The sequence below is a fragment of the Capsicum annuum genome, chromosome 6 (genome assembly GCF_002878395.1).
Source record: "Capsicum annuum cultivar UCD-10X-F1 chromosome 6, UCD10Xv1.1, whole genome shotgun sequence".
Taxonomy (NCBI): domain Eukaryota; kingdom Viridiplantae; phylum Streptophyta; class Magnoliopsida; order Solanales; family Solanaceae; genus Capsicum; species Capsicum annuum.
In genome coordinates, this window is record NC_061116.1 from 111,959,919 (window position 1) to 111,965,259 (window position 5,341).

Below are 5,341 nucleotides of genomic sequence, written 5' to 3' on the forward strand. Positions count from 1 at the left end.
TACCTTTTTCCCTTTCTTATGAATTGATATACTACTTCCTATCAAATTTTTGAGATTGTTGTAAAAAATTCTTCCCGAATTTTCAATTATAGAGTCTAATATTCCTACTTCACTCAAAGAAAATTATAAGTTCATAAAAAATGGTTGTCCTACGTTTGAACATTGTGATCTCAATTTGAATTTACCTTTATATGCTCAAGAGTTGGACCTATTAGTTTGAACTTTTAGAGGTGTATGAATGTAAACAACATGTTTAAATTGGATATAGAGGGGAAATAAAATTTTAATTAGATTGAGAATGGGTTGAATAAGGATATGCCCACATATCAAAATGGAAATTAGGTTCAACTTAGTTCATTAGTATAAACAAAGTTAGAAAAAATCAAAAAATGTTACTATCCATAAGGCAGATAAATAGGGAATGATGACATTATACTGGTGACGATGATTGTTTGTCCTTATTAGTTCATGTGATTTTCTTTGTGCTTATTTTTTGAATTTCTTAAAAATATTTTTCTAGATCACCTTGAATAAATATTTTACCTATAGTGATAGAATCATTGATGTTTCTTATTGGACCTTCCTGCAATTTTATCTCTCTCTTTTTAATTAGATTTTGATCTTGCATCTTCATATGAACATTCCTCAATATCATTACCTTAAATATTTGAGTGATAAGCATAATTTTTTGATGGATCAAAGTTAAAGGGTGAATACTTAGGGATCCAACCCCTTCTCAATTGTACAATACCTTAGGAACTCAGTCTTTCAAATATGCTCTCCAATGGCTCGATCAAAGGAGTAAAGGTATAAGGCCTCATTCTTTTTGGTTGATGAAAATCACCTTGTACTGGGTATAAAAATGTTGCAATTTTTATTGTGTATTAGTAACCTCATTTTCAAAACTTTATTGGAAATATTAGGGTTGAATCTGATAAGCCTCACATTGAGAATCTTGGGAATCATAAGGTTCGGGATGCTCATTATGAGAATCAAACACAACATGGACTTCTTCATTATTCTGATAGCATTGTGGATGAGAAATGGAGGGTGATAAATCCTCTTTTCTTTGTTCATGTGGAATCTTTGGTGCTTGAAAAGTGCTTGCCATTGTAGAAACATCAATAATTATTCTATTCTGAATATGATATTCTAAATTTTTTTTGATTGAAATCTTTGAGTCCAAGTATTTATTCTAACTTATTTTCGATTTAAATCAGAATCTCAAAACTATAAAATATTAAGAAGTACAATTATCGATAGTATATTCTATCTAGCGACTTGATGAAAGTTTGGATTATCTCTTCTTCATTTATAGAAGGAGGTATCTTAGAAGCTTCCAATCAACATTGTATTTCATATTAATCAAAATATTCATGAGTCATTCTCTTCACCTCAAGAAAAACCTACATTGTTCGATCAACCTTGATGTTAAATTTATATTTCCCTATAAAATCTTGATCCATGTCTTCCCATGTATTCCATTTATCAAGGTCTTGTTTGGCGAATCAAGTGAGTTCCATCCTTTACAAACTTTGAATAATTAATCTCATTAGAAGAGCCTCATTATGTCCTATTCCAACTAATCTATTGTCCTTTACATCTTCGATTAGATTTTCATGTTCATCAAACATGTTGAACTTTGGGACTTTGTATCATAGAGATAAATTAGTCATTGGATCTAGACACAGTTTCTCATACCTCAAGTTATGATACATTTGTAATGTAGATTCTCATACAACCTTTTTTCTAATCCATGAATCTTTTGCCGATGTGTATCTAAATTGACTCTCTCACTTCCAAGAGTGGTGCGTGTTGAAGGAAACTATTGAGAGGGTGTGTAAGTAAGATTAGAATAAATATTACAATGCAAAAATTTATTTTTATTGGATTAGAAGAAAGAAGTATGGAATCTTTCTGGATATTGAGTATATTTATCATATTGTATATTTTTAATTGTGTCAATGTTCAAATTCGAGACAAACTTTAAATAAAAATAGAAAAATAAACAAAATAAGAGTAAATGTACTTAATAATAAAATCGAGAGTAATAAAATATGAGCTATCTTGTCAAATAGGACTTTAGGATGAAGAGGTTGGTTAGAACTTAATCTTTAGAAATGAACTGATAACAAAAGATAAAGATACACTCTATCCAAGACCTAAATACAAAGTTCATACTTAAAGTTGATGGAGTGAACTAGTAATAATGATACGATAGAGCACCAGTGCCAAAATACAAAGACGGAAACAAAGATAGAGCACCAGGATCTAAATCTCAGGGTAGTGTCCGCATTGCCTGAACTAGTCCTCAATGACAAACTTGTGGTAAGAACCACTAGGGTATTTACAGAGCCGGTAGTGATGTTTATTTCGGTGGTGGCAAGCCAGGCCACAGAGTCAGAGATTGTCCTCAATCTAGTTATCAGGGTTAGTAAAATCGTCAATAGCTTAGTCGAGTTGTCCAAACCATCAGGGTGCCACTTCCAATGCTACTAGTGGGCAACGTCCAAATAGACTCTATTCTCTCCAGACTCAACAGGATAAGGAGAATTCTCCTGATGTCATTACTGGTACGTTATAGATTGTCCATGTTAATGTTTATGCTTTGCTAGACCTAGGTGCATCCTTGTCTTTTGTTACCCCTTACACAATAGGCAATTTTAAAATTAGTCCTAAAATTTTATCAGAGCTCTTTTCAGTTTTTACCCTAGTGGGTAAAATCATCATAGCTTGGTGGGTATATAGGAACTATCTGGTTATGATATTTCAGAAATCCACGTTAATAGATTTAGTCGAGTTAGAGATGACTGATTTTGATATCATTCTAGGCATAGATTGTCTTCATTCCTGCTATACCACAGTCGACTACAAAAACAGGATACTTTAGTTTCAGTTCTGGAATGAGCCCATCCTAGAATGGAAGGGTAGTACTTCATCTTTCAGGGGTCATCTTGTTTCCTACCTTCGAGGAAGAAAAATGATTTCTAATGGGTGCGTGTATCATCAAGTGCATATTAAAGATTCCAGTTTTGAATCTCCTAGTTTTGAATCAGTCCCTATGGTTAATGAATATTCAGACATGTTTCTTGAAGATCTTCTAGGCATTTCTCCCAAAAGGGAAATAGACTTCGACATAGACCTTCTCCAAGATACTCAGCCTATTTCTATTCCACCATACAGAATGGCACCAGCAGAACACAAAGAACTAAAAGATCAGTTGAAGGATGTATTAGATAAAGGATTCATCAAGCCCAGTGTATAACCAAGGGGTGCACCAGTCTTATTCGTGCGCAAGAAAGATGGTTTTCTCAGGATGTGTATCGATTTTCATCAGCTCAACAAATTTACAGTCCAGAAAAAGTAGCCTCTTCCCAGGATAGATGACTTGTTTGACCAACTTCAGGGTGCCAGTTATTTCTCCATGATAGACCACAGATCAGGCTATCATCAACTCAAAGTTAGGGAATGTGGTGTCCCGAAGATAGCTTTCCATACTCAGTATGATCACTTGAATTTCTAGTTATATCCTTTGGTATTACCAATGCCGCTGTAGCTTTCATGGACTTGATAAGCCCGGGTGTTCAAGTAGCACTTGGACATGTTCTTCATAGTCTTCGTAGATGATATTCTGGTCTATTCTCGCACAGAGTGTGATCATTTAGACTATCTCAGAATTATTCTTCAAACTCTCACAGATCATTAGTTGTTTACCAAGTGAATTAAGTAAGAATTTTGGATAAAATTGGTTGTATTCCTTAGCCATATTATTTTTGGTGATGGCATTAGAGTAGATCCTTAGAAGACCAAAGCGGTAAGAAACTGGCCTCACCCTATCTCTCCATCAGATATTAGGAGTTTCTTGGGTTTGTATAGCTATTACAGACGGTTTATTGAGGGATTTTCTTCTATTGCATCTCCTATTTCTAGATTGATTAAGAAAAAGGTAAAGTTTAAGTGGTCAGATTCTTGCAACAAGAGTTTTCAAGTATTGAAGACTCGACTCACCTCAGCCCTATTTCTAACTCTTTAAAATGGTTCATATGGTTTTGTAGTCTATTGTGATGCATCCAGAGTGGGTTTAGGTTGTGACATCATGAGGCATGTTAAGGTCATAGCCGACATCTCCAAACAGTTAAAGCCCCATAAGAAGGATTATCCTACTTATGATCCTAAGTTAGCAGCCGAAGTATTTGCCCTAAAGATTTGGCAGCATTATCTATACGGAGTTCATGTAGATGTCTTCATAGATCATAAGAGTCATCAGTATTTCTTTTCTCAAAAAGATATTAATCTTCATAAAAAAAAGTGGTTAGAGATCTTGAAGGATTATGACATGAGTGTCCTTCATAGCCCGGTAAAGGCCAATGTTATGGCCGATGCTCTTAGTAGACTCTCCAAGGGTAGTGTTTCTCACGTTGAGGATAGCAAGAAAAAGATAGACCAGTAAATCCATCAGCTATCCAGACTCGGCATTTGCTTATTCAACTCTTTAGAGGGTGGTGTATGTGTTCAGAGTAGTTCAAACTCATCTCTAGTTTCCGAGGTAAAAGAAAAGAAAGACAGGTATCCCAGCCCTGTCAAGCTAAAAGAGTTAGTTCAAAATCTGAAAGTAGAGGGTTTCTCCAAAGTGGGAGATGGTGTTCTTCGTTGTCAGGGTCGTCTGTGTGTTCTAGGTATAGATGACTTGAGGAAGCAAATTCTTACAAAAGCACATGGTGTGCGATACCCTATTCATTCAAGGGACACTAAGATGTACCAGGACTTATGAGAGATCTATTGGTGGAGTGGGATGAAAAGAGTTATTGCAGAGTTTGTGGCTAAGTGCTTTACATGTTAGTAGGTTAAGCTAAAGCATCAGAAACCTAATGGGTCCATGCAGAAGGTCAGCATTTCTACTTGGAAGTTTGAAGAAGTGAACATGGATTTCGTGATGGGTTTACCTCAAACTTGTCTTCAGCATGATTCGTTTTAGGTTATTGTAAACAGAATGACCAAGTCAGCTTATTTCCTTCTAGTTCGTACCTCTTATTTAGCTGAGGATTACGCCAAACACTATATTAGAAAGTTAGTCAGATTACACGATGTTCCATTATCTATCATCTCACACAGAGGTACACAGTTCACCTCACACTTTTGGATAACATTCCAAAAGGTTCTTGGTACTTAAGTTCATCTCCGTACCGCCTTTCATCCTCAAACATATGGTTAAGCAGAGAGGACCATTCAAGCTCTTAAAGATATGCTAAGGGTATTTGCAATTGATTTCAAGGGAATTTGGGTCGACCACTTGCCTCTGATTGAGTTTGCATACAATAATAGCTATCATTCCAATATTTAG

At 35.3% G+C, this 5,341-nt stretch overlaps 1 long non-coding RNA gene across 1 annotated transcript; it reads left to right on the forward strand.

Moving 5' to 3' along the window:
* Positions 1-452: 452 nt before the first annotated feature.
* Positions 453-1,173, forward strand: LOC107875001. Its single transcript, XR_001675684.2, has 2 exons — positions 453-807; positions 924-1,173. It is a non-coding gene; the product is annotated as an uncharacterized LOC107875001 (long non-coding RNA).
* Positions 1,174-5,341: the final 4,168 nt, after the last annotated feature.